At 43.6% G+C, this 22,531-nt stretch overlaps 1 protein-coding gene and 1 pseudogene across 2 annotated transcripts in view; one reads left to right on the forward strand and one right to left on the reverse strand.

The window, feature by feature from the left end:
* Positions 1 to 985: 985 nt before the first annotated feature.
* LOC127684665 (coiled-coil-helix-coiled-coil-helix domain-containing protein 2-like) lies at positions 986 to 1,608 on the reverse strand (annotated as a pseudogene).
* Positions 1,609 to 20,092: 18,484 nt separating this feature from the next.
* Itch (itchy E3 ubiquitin protein ligase) overlaps positions 20,093 to 22,531 on the forward strand; it is a 91,954-nt gene continuing 89,515 nt past the window's right edge. For both annotated transcript variants that reach the window (XM_052184021.1, XM_052184022.1), the window contains exon 1: positions 20,093 to 20,172. The gene's annotated coding sequence lies outside the window, so the exon portion shown is untranslated. The remainder of the gene's footprint in view (positions 20,173 to 22,531) is intronic.

Here is a 22,531-nt window from a genome sequence, read left to right on the forward strand (position 1 = left end):
TAGGGGTGTCAATTTCCTTGGGGCAAGTTTAATCTTTGCAATCAGGATATCTAATTTTTTCTTTTTGTTTCTTCTTTGGTCATGACTACTTAACAAACTGTGACCAACAACGACCAACTAGCAACCCATTCTGCCTCCCAGGGCCCTAGCATTTATATACCCTCTGAAAAGTCCCAAGAATTCCAAACATCACACAATCACCAGAACTATCTGTGCCTGGCAAAATTACACCTCTGCCTGAGCATGAGGCAAATCATAGTCAGCTTCTGGGGACAGTCTGAAGCAGCCCCACATCCCATACCTGGGATTAAAAGGAAAACATATTCTTATAATATTTTTGTGTTTTTAAAGAAACCAAAATTCCAGAATTCTCACTATACCTCCTGATTACTGGAGTTACAGAAATATGCTGCTATGCCTAGTACAAAGTTGCATTCTTAAAAAAAAAATGTTAGGGCTGGTGAGATGGCGCAGTGGGTAAAGATGCTTGCTGCCAGGTCAGAAAAACCGGTGCTTAATCCCCAGCTCCCGCATGGTAGAAGAAGAGAACATTCCTGAAGGTTGTCTGTCCTTTGACCTCTATACACATGCATAGTCACAAGCCCATGGACACATGTGTGTGCTCCATCACACACACACACACACACACACACACACACACAGTGTAAATTAAATCAGTACTTTATTTTTTGTTGTTGTTTTTTGTTTTGTTTTGTTTTGTTTTCTGAGACAGGGTTTCTCTGTATAGCCCTGGCTGTCCTGGAACTCACTCTGTAGACCAGGCTGGCCTCGAACTCAGAAATCCACCTGCCTCTGCCTCCCAGAGTGCTGGGATTACAGGCATGCACCACCACTGCCCGACTAAATCAGTACTTTCTTTCTTTCATTTTTCTTTCAGAATAAACCAATTTATTTTTTTTCAATACAGTTACTTCAAAGAGGCCAAACACTTGCCCAGTAACCAACACTACAAGTCTCAGTGAACACCTATAGTTCGATCTCTTTCATGGCCATCCCGAAGCAATGGAGCTGTTAGAAGTAAGGGTCCACACTTGTACTTATTGATTATACAGAACCAACTGTACATCTCTTCAGCTTGAATTTCCTGATTACATTAAACCATTTGCCATCCTGCACTGCCGCAGCGCCTCGTTGAAGCCCTCACAGAGCTTCACATCACTCTGGTTCTGAGCACACTCCAGGAACTGCTTGATCTCTAGAGAGCAAGGTCCAAAAGACTTTTGGTTCTGCAGTTGGGCTCCCTGGGGCTCCTGGTCAGTGATGTCGGGCTTTGCAGGCTCAGCACTACCACCTCCACCGAAGCCCCCAGTGATGGCGTGACCCAGGGTGTGTCCCACCGCAGAGCCCACAGCCACAGCGGCTGCAGTGGAGGCCATCTGGGCCATGAGGCCTGGCTGACGGGGTGCAGCGGCAGGTGAGCCAACTGCAGATGGTGCAGCTGCTGCGGGGAGGCTGAGCTGCAGGTGCTCTTCTGGGAGCAGCCCTCATCTGAGGGGCCCGGCTGGCCGGAGGAGTCACCTGGGAAGTGCGGCTTCGGCTTCCACGCGGCATCCTAACTGGGTGTAGTCTCAGCGTTCAGAGAAGACAAACTGCCAGCACTTTCTTTGAAAGAAAGTTTCACTATGTAGCCCTGGTTGACCCAGAACGCAATATGTGATATCTAATTTTGGATGTTTATGTAATGTTAGGAATTAAACCCAGGGCTGTGTGTATGTTTGGTCCATGCTCTACCACTCAACTGTGTTCCAGCTCAGACTTTAACCAGCTTTGACAAATCACTATATGCATATTTCCTGGCGTTTGCTACACCTTACCTATATACTTCCACTATATCATCTTTAATAACATTGTACTGGACCTACAGAATGGAGTGAAACTAGAAGTTGCTCTCCGTTTTGACTCAATTACAAATGAATCAATTTTTCTTTATGACTTTGCTTCCTCATTTCTTTTAAGGAGCACTGGGTTTTTATACCTAAGTGCTTTTCTGTAATAATATGTAGCAGAAAACAATAATGAAAATTAATTGAAACCAACTCAGAACTAGGAGTTAGAATCAGCAGGCAAGAACATTAAAACAATGACTGTGACGAAATTATGTAGAGCCAAAAATTAAGCAAACACATGGAAGGTATAAAAGATGTCAAACCTCTAGATATATGTGAGAGTAAAAATATACTGGAGACTGGCGAGATGGAGGGAGGTTAAGAAGACTGATTGCTCTTACAGAGGACCTGGGTTCAGTTCCCAGCACCCACATGGCTGTCACAACTGCCTGTAACTCTTGTCCCAGGGGATCTGATGTTGTCTAATGGCTTCTGTGGGTACCAAGCATGTGCATGGGCCACAGATATACATTTAAACAAGGTCTCGTACACATAAAATAAAAATAAACTCTCAAAACAAAATCACTTGGAATGGTACTGTGCACATTTAAGGTGGGTCACCTTATTTAACTTAGTCTAGAAATTCTCTCACAGACACACTCAGAAGTTGGTCTTCTAAATGATTCTCAGTCCCGTCTATCTGAAAAATCAATATAAACCATCAGAATATGGGAGGGTTCACAACTGCAGTAATAGCTCCTGAGATACCACTCTGGCACTGGACAGTCTACATCATTTGAATATCCCCATCAGAATTCCAATACAAATTTAACCTATTTTTAAGGCTTTATTTTTGCTGTATGCATGTGAATGTTTTACCCATATATTACCTCTATTGGGCATGATCCCATTTGATTTTGAGCTTATTTTAAGTTTTATAATTGAGACTTTTTGTTGCTTATTTGTTTGGTTGGATTGGTGTTTTGAGGCAGGGTCTCATTGTGTAGCCTTGGCCGGCTTCAGACTTCTGGCAATCCTCCAGCCTGTATCCAAGGCTGCGGACAGTGCTGCCATACCCTATTTAGTGTTTTGAACTAATAATATGGCAGCTTGTAAAACCCTCCTCCAAAATAAAATTCAAAGTATTGACAAAACCGTTCAAGTAACCATATGCCTTCCTCTGCCTTTCTTCCTCATTGCTATAACTCTGTCAATTTATAACTTATACACTGGGCACTGAACACATACTAAGCATAAAATTCAAATGATTTGTGTCTATAGATTTTGTGCAGTCTGGACAGCACAACACTACCCTTTCCCCTTGATGATGCTCCCTTGTGAGCCCTCCCGATCAGCTATCACATTTGACCCTGTTACACTCCTTAGCAACATCTGAGAATTTTGATTTTCTCACAGTCTTGTTATTGTCTGCACTGGGTTTTGTTTGTTTGGGGTTTTGTGATAGCCATTTGGATGGATAGAAAATGGCATTCCCCTAACTGATCTTGTGTTTAACTTATGACTAAGGATGTTGGCCGCTCTTCATGTATTTACTAGCCATCTTTGCATCTCTTTTGGTGAATATATTTTTAATTGGGTCATCTCTATTGTTGTCATAAGCTATAAGTGTTTTTTATGTGTTCTGACTATACTGTTGTGCCCACGTTAGGCGCCATCTGTTGCGGGGGCAATATTTAAAAAGTGAAGCGGTAAGTTCCCTTTCTAGTGCTGGCACCGATGGGCCTCAGGGCTCCAGCCGGGTGATCTCATCTCAGCAGTCTCTCTGCCTGCAGACTCTCTGGTGCGTGCCCCTCCCCCCAGTTCCTCTCGCTGCCATGAAATGCCCCATGCACCTCATGGTCCGCCATCTCAATACCCATTTACCTGGTAGAATCAAAACTCTTAAAGCTTATAATTAACCAATCAGAGTTCTGTATCAATAAATTCTCAATGTACAAGATGCCAATACAATAATTTCAGAACCAACTGATAATGATAAAAGCTTTATCACAATTATTCTAACCTTATGATATCATAGCTATCTGTGGCTGGTTCAAGCCGGCCTCCATTCTCCTTCTCTTTTTCCTCCTGCCACACTCCCTGTCTCTGCAACTCTTAGCTCTGCCTCCCTTTTCCCTGTCCAATCACAGGCCTCCTCTGTGCTAATTGGACAGGGAAAATCCTGAGACACTTTACTGTACAGTTTTGTAAAAACCTGTAGCCTATCATTTTCTTTTAATTTTAAGTATATGAGTGTTTTGCTTGCATGTATGTCTGTGCACCACGAGCATGCATAGTACATACAGAGGCCATCAGAGAACTGCAGAGCCCCTGAGACTGGAGTTACAGATCGATGTAAGCCATCAGGTGAGTACTGGGAATTGAACCCCAATAGACAAGAACAGACAGTGCGATTAGCTGCTGAGTCATATTTCCAGCCCCACCTACCATTCAGGGTTTTTTTTTTTAATTTATTTATTATATGTAAGTACACTGTAGCTGTCTTCGGATACTTTTTCTTTTCTCTCTGGCCTTGCTTGCTCTGGCCCAAAGATTTGTTTACTTACTATATGTAAGTACACTGTAGCTGTCTTCAGACATTCCAGAAGAGGGTGTCAGATGTCATTATGGATGGTTGTGAGCCGTCATGTGGTTGCTGGGAATTGAACTCTGGACCTTCAGAAGAGCAGTCAGTGCTATTAGCTGCTGAGTCATATATCCAGCCCTATCATTCATTTTTTAATGGTGACTGATCTATCTATCTATCTATCTATCTATCTATCTATCATCTCTCTCTCTCTCTCTCTCTCTCTCTCTCTCTCTCTCTCTCTCTCTGTGTGTGTGTGTGTGTGTGTGTATGCCTGATGCCTGTGGGTGTGCATATATGTATGTGTGAATGTGGAGATAAGAAGTCAGTGTCAGGAATGTTATCCACTTTGTGTGTGTGGAGTGTGGTATTGGTGTATGTATGTGTGAGCATGTACATCTGTGTACTTGCGGAGGCCAGAGGAGGACCCTGGGTGTTCTGCTCTCAGTTTCTGCCCTATCCCTTTAAGATAGGACTGCTTGCTGGCCCTGAAGAGAGAGAGTCTGATGGCCTGGAATCCCCAGGAATTCTCCTGTATCGATCCTCAAAACACTGCGGTTACAGGGGAGCCTGAGGCCAAGTGTGACTTTTTATGTGGCTGCTGGGATATGAACTCAGGTCCTCACACTTGCATGGAAACCACTTTACCAACTGAGCTATTTCCCTGAGTTTATTTACTTACTTATTGTGCTCCTGAGTCTGACTGAACCCAGGGCTTCAGTGTTCTGACACGAACCACAGTCCCAGCCCTTAAAGATTTTTTGATTAATTAAGAAAAATTCATGTAGTATAAAATTAAGACTTTTAAGTGAATAATTTGCTGTCTTTGTTTTTGTTTTTGTTTTTGTTTTTTGAGATAGGACCTCATGTAGCCCAGGCTGACTTCTGAACTCACTAAATGTAGCCTAGAATGACCAAACACTTCTGATCTTTCTCCTTCCATATCCTGAGTGCTGGGATTGCAGACATGCACTATCACATGCAATTTATGTGGAACTAGGTATTGAAGCCAAGGCTTTGTGCATGTTAGGCAAGTATACTGTCAACTGAGCTCTATATCTAGCCCAAAAGCGTTGTAATTTTAAGATGAGATTTCGGAAAGTTGAGACTGGTCTTGAACTGATTCCTCTACCTCTCAAGTCACCATCACTGACTTTATCATTAAAAATTTTGTCATGAAATATAGAGGAATTTCAATCCAGCAACCTGCTGCTCTGACAAAGGAATCGCATCCAAATACCTTCTAGGTTTGTGTGATCTTGCTGGACCAATGAAGGTAAAGTGTTTTTTTGTAGGAAACACCCCATGTTTGAAAAGTGACATCTAATTGAGGGGCAGACAAAGTGATGAATCAGAGAAGGATTTGACAGAATGATTCAGAGATAGACTATGCCCAACTCTGAGAAGAAAAGTACAGGAAAGAGAGGCTCTTTAAGAGCAGTGCAGATTGTTGGATTGTTTTAACTCAACAGACCCCTTAGGGTCTGAGCTCAGTCAGTACAGTTCGTGCAGTATAATTGAGTTCAGTTGAGTTCATTAATTAGTTTGGTTCAATGTGTGCAGTTTGTGCAGGGAAGGTCAGCTGAGGCAGTTAAAACCAGAGAATAAGAAGGAGCCAGAAGATTAGAACTAATTGCCAGAGTTAGTTTGAGGCCAAGCAGAGCAATTTATTTAGAAACCAAGGAAAGCCAGTTTGAATCAGTCAGCTTGGAGAAGAGTTCGAGCCAGAACAGCTGAGTTGAGAAAGAACTAGAAGAGGTGAGCTTATTCAGCAGTAAGTCTCAGAGGCTGAAACATTTTAGGCTGAGATTAAGTTGCTAGAAGCTCCCAGGCCTAAGCCTAGGGATAATTAGAACAGAGACAGAAATGCTCTGGGCTCGGTCCAAACTGTGCATTTGTGAAGCTTGCGTAGGGCTCTCATCTCTTCTCTTCATCTGAGAAGTAAGGAAGGCATTTATAATAGAAAGTTTTGTGTGTGTGTGTGTGTGTGTTTCCTTTGTGTGGTGTGGATTAAATTCAGGACCTCAAGCATTCTAAGTACATGTTTTGTCAATGAGATACATCCCCAGCAGTAAAGGTTTTACATAATCACTTATGGCCTATCTTCTTGTGCATATCCATCATTGTAAACTTTTTTAAAAAATTTATTTATTATATGTACATACACTGTAGCTCTCTTCAGACGCCAGAACAGGACGTCAGATCTTTTTACAGATGGTTGTGAGCCACCATGTGGGTGCTGGGATTCGAACTCATGACCTTTGTAAGAGCAGTTGGTGCTCTTACCCACTGAGTTATTTATCTCTTCAGCCCCACCTTTTTTTTAAAAAAAGATTTATTTATCTTATTATGTTAGTAAACTGACTCTGTCTTCAGACACACCAGAGGATGTCATCAGATCCCATTAAAGATGGTTGTGAGCCACCATGTGGTTGCTAGGAACTGAACTCAGAACCTCTGAAAGAGCAGTCAGTGCTCTTAACCACTGAGCCATCTCTCCAGCCCTAAACAACTCCTTATAGATCACTGGCTGAAGCTAGGCAGTGGTGGGTGGTACATGCCTTTAATCCCAGCACTCAGGAGGTAAAGGCAGGCAGATCTCTGTGAATTTGAGTAGCCTGGTCTACAGAGTGAGTTCCAGGATAGCCAGGGCTACATAGAGTAACCCTGTCTTGAATGGTGGGGGCAGGGGAGGGAAACACTGGCTTATCTGGGTAGAGTGAGATGACCCTGGAATTGGGCTGGCCAGATTTGAGTCCTACTCCTTAGCCACCTGATTGCTCAGAGACACAGCAGCTGCATCTGCAAAATCAAGCGTTTTTATTGTACCCTTGACCCTGCCCTGGGCAGTGCCTTCTCCGTTCATTTTTTCCATGAGTCTAAGAGGTAAGACACTACCACTAGTACTGCTTCACAGATGAAGAAACAGCCCGAATGCAGCTGACTAGACCAGTTAACCTTGTGGGACCTGTCTCTTCTCCATCCAAGCCTGGAGAGTTCTCCAGGACTGAGCAGAAAGTCTCATTGTTTGCATATTTCTCATTGCATGCTGTGCCACCCTTGGAGAAGTCTGGGTGACTCAGGATGACTTCTGAGATTCCGGGGAGTGTTTCTGTCTGACACCTTCCCAGCTTACGTAAAGTGACCTGGATACTTGTTGCTTGATTCCATCTTTGCCTGAAGAAATTTTAGGTGTGACTTTAGTCTCCTTTTTTTTGTTGTTGTTGTTACTGTTGCTCCTGCCTCTCCTTCCTCCTCCTCTTCCTTTTTGAAGTGCTGATTCTGGTTTAGGGCAGACATCTAGCATGAGCACTCTAGGGGAAGAAAATATTGTAGTCTGCAATGTATAAAGGTGAGTCACTGGAGGTTTTTATGGGCTAAAGACAACATTAGATTTGAAAGCAAGAAAAGAGAGAGCTAGGGGAGGGGGCTGTATCCAGGGCTCCCACCCCCAACATTTCATTGTGAAAACATTTAAACAGATAGAACTGTATACAATGGAAGGACTGACCAGCAAATATCTACCCACCTACCACTTAGATTCTGTAATTATTAACTGATTGCTGCTTGCTCTGTCATACATTTCTTTATTGACCCCTCCGATTTTCTTTGACAATTTCTACAAAGCCATAGAGGTCACTCTATCTCTAAGCACTTCAGCAAGCCCATCACTAACTGTATTCAGCATTTGGCTTTGCTTATGTTAAAGAAAACACATATGCAGCCACTGGTTTAGACTGAACCCCTACACTAGGCCCAATGGGCCAAACCAAAACAGCCTCACTTGCCTTGGGCCAGCAATATGGCTAGCAGGTAAAAGTACTTCCTGGGAAAGCCTGATGATCCAAGTTTGATTCTTGAAACCCACATAAGAAAATTGGAGGTGATGTTGCACACCTGAAATGCAGCCCTCCTATGGTGAGGTTTGGAGACAGAGACAGGAGAATCCTGGAACCTCTCAGACTTGCTAGCTGGGGGTATGCAGCATAAGAGAAATGAGAAGAAGAACACGATTAGGAAGGAGAACTACCTCCTGGAAGCTATCCTCTGACTTCTTTTTTTTTTATTCGATATAATTTTTTATTTACATTTCAAATGATTTCCCCTTTTCTAGCCCCCCACTCCCCGAAAGTCCCGTAAGCCCCCTTCTCTTCCCCTGTCCTCCCACCCACCCCTTCCCACTTCCCCGTTCTGGTTTTGCCGAATACTGCTTCACTGAGTCTTTCCAGAACCAGGGGCCACTCCTCCTTTCTTCTTGTACCTCATTTGATGTGTGGATTATGTTTTGGGTATTCCAGTTTTCTAGGTTAATATCCACTTATTAGTGAGTGCATACCATGATTCACCTTTTGAGTCTGGGTTACCTCACTTAGTATGATGTTCTCTAGCTCCATCCATTTGCCTAAGAATTTCATGAATTCATTGTTTCTAATGGCTGAATAGTACTCCATTGTGTAGATATACCACATTTTTTGCATCCACTCTTCTGTTGAGGGATACCTGGGTTCTTTCCAGCATCTGGCAATTATGAATAGGGCTGCTTATCCTCTGACTTCTATATCCATTGTGGTTGCACTATGCACGTGCACTCATACAAACATAATCTTTCTCTCTCTCTCTCTCTCTCTCTCTCTCTGTCTTTCTCTCTCTCCATATGCACACATAACACACAATAATAGTAAATAAAAACAATGTTGAAGAAGAGACAAACTTAGCCGGGCGGTGGTGGTGCACGCCTGTAACCCCAGCACTCTGGGAGGCAGAGGCAGGCGTATTTCTGAGTTCAAGACCAGCCTGGTCTACAGAGTGAGTTCCAGGACAGCTAGGGCTTTACAGAGAAACCCTGTCTCGAAGAAGAAGAAGAAGAAGAAGAAGAAGAAGAAGAAGAAGAAGAAGAAGAAGAAGAAGAAGAAGAAGAAGAAGAAGAAGAAGAAGAAGAAGAGACAAACTTGATTACACAGGAAAGACCGATTTTATCATTGGCCTTTGGCAGTCAGATTAACATTCATCCTTTCCTCCTCCCCAGAGGTTGGGGACTGCCACTGGAAACTCCATCCTTCTAAACTTGGTTTGGTTTTTCCAGTGATAGCCACGTCCTAGCATTACCAAGGGGCAGCCAGCCATCTCACTCAACACACAAAAGACATTTCTCACTTAAGAGTGTTTGAGGGCTTTTAGAAACTGCATGCCAGCCGGGCAGTGGTGGTGCACACCTGTAATCCCAGCACTGGGGGAGGCAGAGGCAGGTGGATTTCTGAGTTCGAGGCCAACCTGGTCTACAGAGTGAGTTCCAGGACAGCCAGGGCTATACAGAGAAACCCTGTCTCGAAAAAAACCAAATCCAAAAAACCAAAAAAAAAAAAAAAAAAAAAAAAAAAAAAAAAAGAAACTGTATGCCAGAAATCAGGACATATCAATATCTATTATCTATCTATCTGTGTCTGCCTGTTTATCTATCTATCTATCTATCTATCTATCTATCTATCTATCTATAATCTATGTACCATCTACTTATTTTTCATTTATGTATGCATGCATCTATCATCCGTCCATCATCTCTCTCTATCTATAGTTTATGCACCATCTACCTATGTTTATCTATGTACATATGTATGCATCTGTCATCTGTCTATCCTCCCATCCATCCGCCATCTATCTATCCATCCATCCACCCATCTACCTACCTACCTATCCACCTACCTACATGTCTATTGTCTTTCACACAATCACATTTTGTGCTGTCACAGGTTGTTCTTTCTCTTTATTTGGGTTCCATTGTCTGGATGAAGATCTGACAAGTTTACTAGTTGTACTAGTTGTCCTATATAGCACAACACCTTGGATTGGTTTCCAACGTTTTCTTTTAATTTTTTTCTTTTTCTTTCCCTTTTTAGTTTTCAAGACAGTTTCCCTGTATAGCCCTGACTGTCATGGAATTTGATTTGTAGATTAGACTTGCCTTGAACTCAGAGATCTGGCTGCCTCTGCCTCCTGGGTGCTGGGATTGTAGGTGTATACCATCACTGCCAGAGTTTCTTTTAATTTTTAATGATTTGTTTTCATTTAAGTATACGTGCCTGTATCTGGGTGTTAGTATTGCTACAGGCATCCAGGTGCCCAAGGAGGCCAGAAGGTGGCATTGGATCCCTTGGAGCCAGCATCATAAGCACATGTGAACTATCTGATGTTGGTGCTAGAACTGAATTTAAGAGATCTACCTGCTTCTGTGTCCTGAGTTCTGGGATTAAAGGCATGAGCCATCATGCCCATTTTAAAATTTATTTTAATTTGTTCTTTTTAATCATGAACTGTGTGTGTGTGTGTGTGTGTGTGTGTGCGTGTGTGTGTAGGTCAGATGATTACCAATATAAATTCTTGCCTTTCATTTTCTTTCTCCTTTGCTACTGTGTAGGCTAGAATGGCATTTGAGCTTCTGGCCATTCTCCTGTGTCTGCCTCCCATCTCAACATTGAAGTCCTACCCAGTCTAACTTTCTGTGAATTCTTGGAACCGGAACATATCTTCCAAGCAAGTGCTTTTCCCATGGAATGCTTCCTGAGCTCAGCCAGGAGCTTCGGAGCCTCCTGAGTGCCGGGATTAATGAAGCGCATTGGCACGCTCTGGTTTTTTGGTTTTGTTTTATGATAGGTATATATATATATATATGTATATATGTATATATATATATATATGTGTGTGTGTGTGTGTGTGTGTGTGTGTGGTCTGGTACTCGTTATATAGCTCAGGCAAGCCTCCAGTTTGCAAAACTCCCCCTACCGCTGCTTTTCAAGCTAGGATTAAGACATGAACCACTAGACCTGGCAGATGCTGTGTTTTACATGTATTAGCTAATTTAACCCTCACATTAAATTAGCATCACTATTCCCATCTTATGGTTGAAGAAACGGACCATCCCACCCAGATTGGCATGCATGTCTGTTTAATGACGTACTGCACGTGAAAAACTTAGGGCAAGATTTAGTGATTACCATGTACGATATAATCCTTAGGAAAGAATTTATTTTGTCTACGTGGTCTTTAGGAGTGTTTGTAGGTACTACCCTTGATTAGCATTTGGAAACAAAGTTGCCAAATGCCATATAGGATGCCCAGTTAAATTTGAAATTTTGGAGTGAAGGGGCATGCAGGAGGGCAATGGAGAAGTGAATAAGAAGAGAGTATTATGGTATATACACGCTACGAGGAAACACAGAACTTTGTATACTAACTACAGATCGATTGTGGCCAGAGAGCTGACTCACCAGGTAAAGGCCCTTGTCACCAAGCCTGACTGATCCCTGGGACCCACATGGTGAAGAGAGCCAGCTCCTGCTGGTGTCCTCTGACCTCTGCATACATCATGTCTTGGCACAGACAACAAATAAATTAATGTAAATTTACCTTTTTAAACAAAAATAAAAGAGATTTAAAAATATTTAAAGTTTTTGAACTTTAGCCAGGTGTAGTGACACACACTTTAAATCCCAGCACTTGGGAGGCAGAAGCAGGTGGATCTCTGTGAGTTCATTGTCAGCCTGGTCTACATAGCAGTTCTTTTTTTTTTTTTTTTCTTTTGGTTTTTGGTTTTTTGGAGACAGGGTTTCTCTGTATAGCCCTGGCTGTCCTGGAGCTCACTCTGTAGACCTGGCTGGTCTTGAACTCAGAAATCCACCTGCCTCTGTTTCCCAGAGTGCTGGGATTACAGGCATGCGCCACTACTGCCCGGCTTGCTTTCTTTCTTTCTTTCTTTCTTTCTTTCTTTCTTTCTTTCTTTCTTTCTTTCTTTCTTTCCTTTTTTTTTTTAAAGATTTATTTATTTTATGTGAGTACACTGTAGCTGTCTTCAGACACACCAGAAGAGGGCATCAGATCTCATTACAGATGGTTGTGAGCCACCATGTGGTTGCTGGGAATTGAACTCAGGACCTCTGGAAGAGCAGTCAGTGCTCTTAACCGCTGAGCCATCTCTCCAGACCCCCTACATAGCAGTTCTAAGGCAGCCAGGGTTACATAGTCTCAAAATTTTTTGAATTACAAAAAAAAATGTTTTTTGAATCTCAGATAATGAAAAAATTAGCATAGGCCAGTCAAATGCAATTTTGGCTGTAAAAATATAATACTAAAATATTATCCATTTTCTTTCTTTATTATTTTTGTTTAGGAGGAAGCTTCTGAGATTGAACATTCTTTGTTCAAACTAGGTATGAATATCTGTGCTTATCTGAAATTCAAATTAAACTGGCATTCTATATATTTAAATTTTTTATTCCAAATATTTACTATATGCGTGCTCTAAATAAAATCAGTAGATCAAATTATTGTTTATGTTAAATATTTTTACACTAAAAATTCTATATTTTATCTGTTTTAGTTAATGTGTATGAATGTTTTGCCTGCATCTATGTACACCATGCAGAAGCCAGAGGGGATGTTGGAGCCCTTGGAACTGGAGTTAAAGATGGTTTTAGGCTGCTTTGTGTGTGCTGGTCTTCTGTAAGAGCAAGTACCCTAACCACTGAGCCACACCTCCAGACTTCTTATAGTAACTGAGAAACAAAATTCCGAACTAAAATTTTGAAGATTTAAGATTTAATTGAGTCAGTGAATAAACATTTTACATATGAGATCTCTTTTTTTTCTTTTTTCTTTTTTTTTTTTTTTTTTTTGAGACAGGGTTTCACTCCCTAGCCTCGACTGGCCTGGAACTCACTATGTGGACTAGGTTGGCCTTGAACTCTGCCTCTCAAATGCTGAGATTAAAAGCAGGTGCCATCATGTCCTGCAGTCATTAATTTTTATCTATTTATTTCTGTGTATTTGGGTATGGGTGTGTGTGTGTGCCAAGTGTGTGCAGTGACCCGTGGAGATCAGAAGAGTGTGTCAGAGGCCCTAGATATGGAGTTACAGGTGGCTGTGAGCAGTCTGACGTGTGTGTTTGGAACTGAACTTGGGTCCTCTGGAAGAGCAGAAAGAGCTGCTTACGGCTGAGGCATCTTCTGAGCCACTCAAGGGTTTTAAATATAGTTTTAAAATATTTGTTCTTAGTGTGTGTGTGTGTGTGTCTGTGTGTGTGTGTGTGGTGCCTGAGTGTGGTAGGTCAGTAGACAGTAGTGTTCATGGGTCAGTTCTCTCCTCCCAACTGTGGGGGTTTCAGGTATTAGACTCAGATCTCCAGGCTTTTGCGCTGCGTGCCGGATCCATTTAACCGTCTTTAATGCAGGTTTTAAACACGAGGGTTCCAAGGAAGAAGATGCTCGAGTAAAATAAACAAAGATGTTGGGGGAGAGCATGGGATTAGTCTTCTCAGAGATGGAGTGCTCTTTAGAGTAGCTGTGTGTCTACCATTTTGGAGGCTTTTGAAACTATTATCTTCAAAGTGTTCCTAAAGACCCCAGTGAGACGCCAGTGTAGTTCCTGAGCCCATCTGGCAGGGTGGAAAATGATAAGGAAAGAGTCTAGATTCCAGGGATGCAGGTTAGAGGTTATTATCACAACAAAGTGAATTGTCCTGTTTGTGGGATTCTCAGGAAGTGTCTGGGAGAGAGGAACCAGGACCTTTCCAAGGTCACATACATTCACGCCAGAAGCCTAGTTCATTGCTATTTTACCAATAAGTGTCTGTAAATGAAAGAAATATCTTTTTTTTGGACCTCTCAGACCCACGTTATTCAGTTCTGCACATATGGGGACACTGGCCCAAGCCCAGTCCACCTTAGCATGTGTCCCTGTGGAGAATAAAGCATCCTAGGTGCACAGCCAAAAGCCGCACTGTCAGTGCCTGAATCCTGGTCCAGCCCTCCCCAGGCTTTTGTTTCTGAGCGCCCAGAGAGTACAGGTGAGGGCCTGCCTGTGTCCGTCCGCAGACACAAGGAAATAAACAGGCATTGCAGGGAGTCGTGCCTCGAACACTGCTCCATCCTCCGTCGTTATAGGTCTGGGAACCAAGAGCACAAGGGAAAGCCGTCAGCTGCAGGGTGGTGCCTTGCAAATGTGCAATCCCAGGACTGCTGCTTGCCAGAGAGGGCAAAGCAGATGGTTCATTCTCCCCCACTGGCCCACAGGGCCCTAGAGTCATCTAGTGCCCATAACATACTTGTTTGTCCTGTGTTGTCTTGGTTAGGTATAGGATAAAAGGGAACACACTACCACCCCCTGCCTGCAGAGAGCTAAGTTTAGGGGCCTATTTGTGCTGTTGTTGGAAGCCTTCGTAGTAAACATTAATCATTCTGGCCTCTCACTGGTAAGAGACTTCAGTCCCAGTGCTAAGTTCTTCACTGCCCTTTCGTGTCTTACTATTTTCCTTGTCTTTTATCCTGACTCAGGAGCGGAGATGAAACCTGTGTAACTCATTCTTCACATGAGGAAACAACCTCAAATAAAGGAAGTGATGTCCTATAGCCAGAGGTGAACACCCTCCAGGTTCCCATATAGCCTGGGCTAACCTGGAGCTCAGTACGAAGATGACTTTAAACTCATGATTCTGATAGCTCCATCTCTTTGGTGCTGGAATTTATAGATATATGCCACCAGGTTGAGCAAAAGTCTGGTTTTCAGTGTTTTAGTGTGTGTGTGTGGGGGGGGGGGGGGATATGGACATAAGACAACTTGAATGAGTCCACTCTCTCTTTCTTTCACGTGGGTCCTAGGGATTGATTTTAGGTGTTTAGAAATGGTAGAAAGCCCTTTGCCCACTGAGTCATCTCTCTGCCCCCCAGACCCCTTATTTTTGGAGACAAGGTCTAATGTACCTCAGACTTGCCTCAGACTCCTTGAGGATTAGCCAAGCATGGCTTTGAATGGATCTTCCTGTCTCTACCTCCCCACCGCTGCTGGGATTACAGACAGGCATGTACCACACTACACATGGTCTATGTGGTACTAAGGATGAACCCCTGGGCTACATGGAGGCTAGGCAAGCTTTCTATCAACTGAGCTTCATCCTCAGTTCCCCGGCCGTAGATCTTACGTGGTCTCTGGATTCGGCTCTCCAGCTCTCAGGAGGCTTGGTGAGAGTCTCTCTCCCCGTTAACACAGCTTTTCAAGCCTTCCCTGCCTGCAGCAATTGAAAGTGGAGCAAATCCAGGCAAGCTAGGGACAGCAGCATGACTAAGTGTTCTGAGGGAGAGCCAGTAAGGGACAGGTGGCAAGTGGGCCAGTGGAGTCTTTCTAAAGTCCTTTCAGTTTGAAAGCAGCTTCCTTCTCTCCCTTCCTCCTCCTCCTTCCCCCTCCTCCTCTTCCCCCTCCTCCCTTCCCCCTTCTCCTCTTACTCCTCCTTCCCTTTACCCTATTTGTCCTCCTCATCTTCCCCTTCCTCCTCCTCCTTCATCTTTTTCCTCTTTTTACCCATCTTCCTTACCCCCTTCCCTCTTATCCATCTTATGTTCTTTCAGACAGGGTCTTATTCTCCTCAAGTTTCCTCAAACTCACTATGCAGCTGAGGGTGACCTTCAGTTCTTCATCCCCCTGCTTCTGTCTTCAAAATCAGTTATAACAGGCATGTAGCCCCATACACATCTGGGCATCTCCTTCCTTTGCCTATAGTCAGATCCTCCAGACTTCGAGCCTTTGCTGTAGCAAGGGATAGTTCTTTCTTGGCACCCAGGCAGACAAAAAATGAAAGTGGTTTGAGGTTTTATTAACCACTGTTTCTGTATTTTAATTTTTTCAGTCAAGCCAAGATTGGTAAGAGTTCTGAGTCAAGGAACCTGAGAGCCAGAACCACAAAGCATAAAAGAATGAGGAAATGACCTGGCTGTGATTTGCTGTTCTGACCAACGTGGTTTCTTGGAGAACAAGCAAGGACCTATTTTAGATCTGCCTGAATCCTCACCAGGTCCTGAAAGGTGGACTTGTAACTATTCTGGCCGGAATGAAGACATCAAAAGAAATACTTGTATGCCTCCCTTCAGCTATCAAACTATTGGGACAGGGGAACCTAAGAAATTAGAATCTTCCCAGGAGTCTCATTCTGGTGTAGGGAAAGGCCAGGGCCCTGAAGCTAGGCAGAAGAGAATTTGTCTTCCATGAATATTTCACATAGTTCTGACAACTTACCAGACCAACTTTCAAGAGAGACTGGAGCCCAGACAATGACTGTGAGCAAGACCTCCCCTTAACCATGACTACTTAGTTATGTATGCCCCTTGCCCTCCATTTCAACCTCAGCTTCACGGCACCATTCTAAAGTTGGACTCGAAGGGCTCACTGGACCGCTGCTGTTCTCACTATGTTCATATTGCAGCAAATCTTCTTTGTTTGCTTGTTCAGATTACTTTCTCTTTGGTTGGCTTTTGGGGGCTAAATGGACTAGCCTCGCTCCTGGGCTAAGCCTCACATCTCTGTTTCAGGATCTACTATTTGCATATAGTGATTTGGTTGTTGAGGCTCAGATGACTGTGAAACTTTGAAAGCAATGTAACCTTGGCTGTGCACTTGAGTGTTTCCCTTGGCTAGGTTACTTTTCATTCCCCTCCCTTTGCTGGGTATTCTAAATTCTCATTCTAGATTCTTAAGAAAAAATATCTACTTAGATGATTAAGGTGTTAATTGTTGAGTAATTTTATTTTAGATTTACAGAACCATGACCTTCATATAATCTCAGAACATATACAGCCATTCCATGTTCTTTGATTCCAGGCATCAGATAACACAAAACATGTAAGTTGCTATGATGTTTAGCTTGTAGAAAAGCAGTGTATTTGTTACTTGTTCTAGAAGGTTTGCCCATTGCTATCCTCATACCCTCCAATTTTTTCCTTTCTTATAAAATCCCTTCATTGGGCTGGAGAGAGCTTAGTAGGTAGAGTGCTTACTGCACAAATATAAAGCTATGATTGCCAGCACCCATGTAAAAAGCTGGACTTGGTGGCACATACCTGTAATCCCAGTACTGGAAAGATGGAAACAGAAGGATCCCTGGGGTTTTCTGGCCAGCCAGTCCTAGCTGAATTGGTGACCTCCTGGCTTAGTAAGCAACTTGGTCTCAGAAAATAGTGATTGAAGAAGACACGTAGCATCTACCTCTGCCCTCTGGCATCCCCCAACCCCAGACACAAACACACACAGACAGACACACAAACATATACATAGAGTCAGACACACAGAGATATACGAACAAACACATACATACACACAAACACATACACAGAGCCACACGCACAGACACATACAAATACACAGGTAAACATACATACATACACATGCACACACACACACAGACTTTGTGACCTCAAGTTTCCTGAGATGAGCCTCAGAGGCAATAGGCTCCATCTCTTCAGGATGTCAGTCTCTGAATAAAAGTGATTTCCTTTTCATCTGGTCTCCTTTCTTTAGAAAAAGGTTGGCATCCAGTGGCAAGCAGCTGGACATGGGTTCAGTAACAGCAATTTGTTGGGAGAAAGACTGGAGTTTTAAATCCATATTACTCTGAAGTTCACATTGTTAAGTCTTGCTAGTTCCTGCCTCACAGGTCAGAGCTAATTCCTCCTATTGACACTGGCAGAGGCTAAGGCAGCATGTATATAGTTCAGTGGGTCACAAAATGTGATTCCTGGGCATCAGCATGTCTGGGAAATGCCCATTCTTGGCTTCATCCTAGAACTTTCTATACTTCTAGGGGTTGGGTCCATCTCAGGAACCCAACATATGCATAGTATATCCAAGCCCTACATCAAATCCCCAGAACAATAATTTTTTAAAAAGACTTTCTTGGGAGAAGTTTGGAGTATGGATTTTAACTTCCAACATGTTAGTTTTACCTACTATGATAGGATTTTTAAATTGTGGTGCTGGCCAACCAATCTACCAACCTGACTACTTGGGATCCATCCCTGCTTGATACCTGGATCCCACTATGGGAGGAGAAAACCAGTTCCTGGAAGTTGTCCTCTGAACTCCACACTAATAATAATAAATAAAGCAGAAATATAAAACCCATGTAGGCAAGCCAAGTGTGGCAATTCATGCTTGTGATCTCAGTACTGGGAAGGTTGGGGTCGAAGCATTCTGAGCTTGAGCCAATTTGGGTTATATCATGAGAATTTGTCCCCCAAATAAAGAAAAAAATATAGATAAAGACTATCTGGAACTAGATGACTTGGCTGGTAACCTTGGTTTCTGGCTTAGTGATCTTGGGCCAATTAGTAATTTCCTTTATATTTGGTTGCTTTCTGTACAAAGTAATAAAATACATTTACAGTATTTTGTTAGAATATCTTGTAGTATCTTTGGTGACAAGAATAATCTGGGATTCTAGTTTACAAAAACAAACAAAAAACAAACAACCCCCCCCACACACACACACCACTCTCTCAATATTGGGGATAAAATCTTGGGCCTCATCAATGCTAAGCAAGTACTCTAGTAGTGGGTTACATCTAGAGCGAGTCCTTACAGCTTAATTCCTAATGGGGCAAATACTGGTTGGAAATGCAGAACTTTTAATACAACAAACCAAAACGAAACAAAACAAAACAAAACAATCCCAAAAACCCAAACCCAGGGTTTCACCATGTAACCTTTGTTGGTCTAGAACTCTCAAGATATCTAGTCCTGGCTAAACTTGAACCCATCTGTCTCAGTCTTCTGACTGAACCTGCAGCTTGCTGTGCAGTCTAGGCTGGTTGACTAGGACGCTCCAGTCTGCGCACCAGTGCTGGGGGTCGGTTGGTGCCAGATTTTACCTGAATGCTGGGATTCAAGCATCCTTGTGCTTGCATGGTAGGAGCTTTTACCTACTGAACCATCTTCCCAACCCAGAATCTTTATTGTTTAATAAACTCTCTCTGCACATAATCCATAATATGGTAGTTTCAAAGGTATTTAAAAAGTGTAAGTGACTTTCTAGATGGTTTCCTTATGAGGAAACAGGATAAAAAATAATAGCAAAGTTTGCTAATTATCAAGTGCTTAAGTAGTGCCTCTATTATTACTACTGCATAGTCTATTAATTCTCACAAACACCTTCGTGAAGGAGCTTGAGGATAGACTTAGATGTGATTTGCCTGGGTAAAGAAATCCTTCATGCAGTTTAATTTAAGCATCTAAAAAGGCATTTTTCTCAGTTTTGCTGTAAACGTTAAGAAGTATGCTTTTCAGTTTTTAGAACTCAAGCCGCGTTGGCGCTGCTGTCAAGCTGTCACTCTCCTAAGAACGCCCTGTCAAAAAGTGGAGAAAGGAGAATTTGAACCCAATCAGTATAACTCCAGAAGGATAGACTCGGCATAGTGCTTCATAAATTGTGATTCTTCTGTCTGGAGAACTTGTTAAAAATGCAAATTATAAAACACCCCCCCCCCACTCCATCCCAGATCTACTGAGTCAGAAACTGGCGGTGGAGCTCAGCAGTCTGTTTTTAAAAGCTGTTCAAGAGATTCTGAGACACGCTAGCATTTGGTAACAGTCTTTAGAGGTTCTGGCGGGGAAGAAGGGGGTTAAAAGGAAGGGATGAAGGAAGGAAGGAAGGAAAGGAGGAAGGAAGGAAGGAAGGAAAAGAAGGAAGAAAGGAAAAAAGCCCCGGAGACGTAGAGAGCAAGGCTAATGTCCACTTCACCTGGAGGTAAGGAAAAATGATTTAGCAGGCTGGCGCGCAAGGCCTGCTGGGGCCTGTAGTCCGAACTGCTCCTAAGAGGACGCGCCTGCGCACTAGGTGTGAACTAGCTCTAGTCGCTGTAGTCGGGGCTCGGGACCGGCTGCCATCTTAGCGGAGGGACTGAGGAGTCGTCGCCGCCCCGAGTCCCGGTAAACATCCGCAGGCAGACTGGGGTCATTTCTGTGGCTTGGAGGGAGCTTGGATGAAAAGGCATGGGGAATGCGAAGGGTAGAGGAGTTTGGCGCTCGAGTCGGGACCTAGAGCCGGGGCTGCTCTTCCCGCAGCCGGTGTCCGTGGGGGGCGCCCGGAGAGCAGGCTGGTGGCCCCAGCCGGGTGGCGGGTGGGTTAGCAGGTCGAGCCGAACTGCTAGTGCTTGGCCTAGGCGCCCGGAGTCTGTGGCCCCACGAGCCCCAAGTTGGGAGAGAGCCGAGCCGCGGCGGACGTGGGCAGGGTCCAGCCCTGCGCCCCGCTGCCGCGCCCGGGGGTTCCTCTCCCGCGGCCCGGCCTACGCGCGGGGCCCGGTGGCAGCGGCCCGCCCGCGCGACGTGGCCCTTTGAGGGGCGGCGGCCGGGCCCACCTGCCACCTGGCAGGCTCCCCCCGAGACTTCCAAGCTCCCACTCGCGGAGGACCTTCCCCAGTGGCTGTCTCCCCTTATGTCTTGTACTTCCCTCCTCCCTCCATTGTCCCCACTCATGGTGGTCCCGGCCCAGGCCGGCGCTGCCGACTTTAGTAGACGTGGTCTACTAAAGACGTCAGTCCTTCCTTCTGAGAGCGTACTTTTCTTTAGCAAAGAAAAAAGTGGAGGTGAGCGTATTGGAAAGGTTGAAGCCTGATGAGGGCAGAACTTTTAAATAGAAGACTCAAGTTTTGAGACATAGTTCCTGGCTGCAACTTCAAGAGAGAAAAAAGTATATAAGGGTCAGTGCACCCAAAGTAGGCATTGGGCCTAAAGTTAGAGATGTGTCCAGGTGAACTTGCAAAGTACCCAAAATTCACAGTTTCCCAGTCACTTGTTTTCTTGGCTGTGTTAGAATCCTAATCCTGTTGAGACTTCTGCTCCTCTTCAACAGCTGCAGTGAACTTGTTCTAAAGGGAGCAGTGGGGAGAAGAGTGAGGTTTTCTTCTTCTTCAAAGTTGACAATACAGTCTAGCCACCATCATCGTTCTCTTAAGTGGCTGCTCCTCCTGTATCCTTATCTTATGAAAGTAGGTAAAGGCTGTGTATTCATTCCCGGGATTGGCAAAGGGCTTGGTTCTCATCTGAAATAAAGTCTTTTCCGGGCAAATTTGAGATTCAGCTTTGTGCATCACAGGCTTACTTAAGGCTTAATTTTGCAGGCTTAGAAAAGATTGAAATTCTCTTTTGAACAGTGAATATGCTTGTGTGTGAGCTCAGGAATCCAGACTTTAGATGTCAACAAGGATATAATGAGAAACCAAGAGCAAGTGCCTAATAACTTTTTTATTGTTTTCTAGAGTAAGTTCTACTTCTTAAACAAGCAAACACACAACACAGCTTTACTTAAGAGATGGACTGTTCCGTGGCCCCAAAATTTGACCATTAGCATAATTACAAGAGCTTTTAATTTTTTTGTTTTTGTTTTGAGACATGATTTGCTCTGTGTCTCTGACTGGACTAGAATACACTGTATGTGAATTTGGACTGGTATCAAGCATCATTCTGTCTTCCTGCCTCTCCCTCCCAAGTGCTGGGATTACGTACCACCAGAATGGGCTCGGGAGAAATTTTTAGATGTTTATTTGTGTGTGTGTGTGTGTGTGTGTGTGTGCATGCGCACACCATGACTTGCTTGAGTTGGGAGTCTGGAGATAACCTTCAAGAGAGTTTCCTCTTTCCTGTGGGTTCTAGGGTTCAGACTTAGGTCATCAGGCTTGCGTAGCAAGTGGCTTTACTTGTTGAGCTATTTTGCTGGACCAGGAGTGAGTTTTGAAAGTAGAGTTTTCAGCTCAATTGGTTGAACACTTCTTTATCATATACAAGGCCCAGAGTTTATTTAACTCCCAGCAGCATTGAGTGGTGAGGCCCCCTGAACTACTTAAGACCCTTTTAAAAAAGTAGATGTTCTCAGATCTCATTTTTGAGATAGAATAGTGGATCTGCATTGGCTTCTATCAATTTATTTTCAAATGAGCCGTAGGTAATTGGGATGGTTCTGGAAACACGGAGGCAAATAATAGTATGGGTATAACAAGGACTGCACAAAAAGCTTTGAGATGGGAGAGGAAGTGGAAGTGGCTAGTGTGGGAATTGTTGAGGGAAGTGGCCAGATCTGTGTGTGATGGTCAGCATAGTGAGTTCCAGGCCATCAGAGCTACACAGTGCGCCCTGGCTCAAAAGAGCCTTTGTCTATGGACCTGAAATTCTAGAGCAGTGGTTCTCAAACTGGGTTTTGACCCCTTTGGCAAACCTCTAACTCCAAAAATATTTACATTGTAATTCATAACAGTAAAAAAAATGACAATGATGAAGCAACAAAAATAATTTT

Source organism: Apodemus sylvaticus, chromosome 5 (assembly GCF_947179515.1).
Source record: "Apodemus sylvaticus chromosome 5, mApoSyl1.1, whole genome shotgun sequence".
NCBI lineage: Eukaryota > Metazoa > Chordata > Mammalia > Rodentia > Muridae > Apodemus > Apodemus sylvaticus.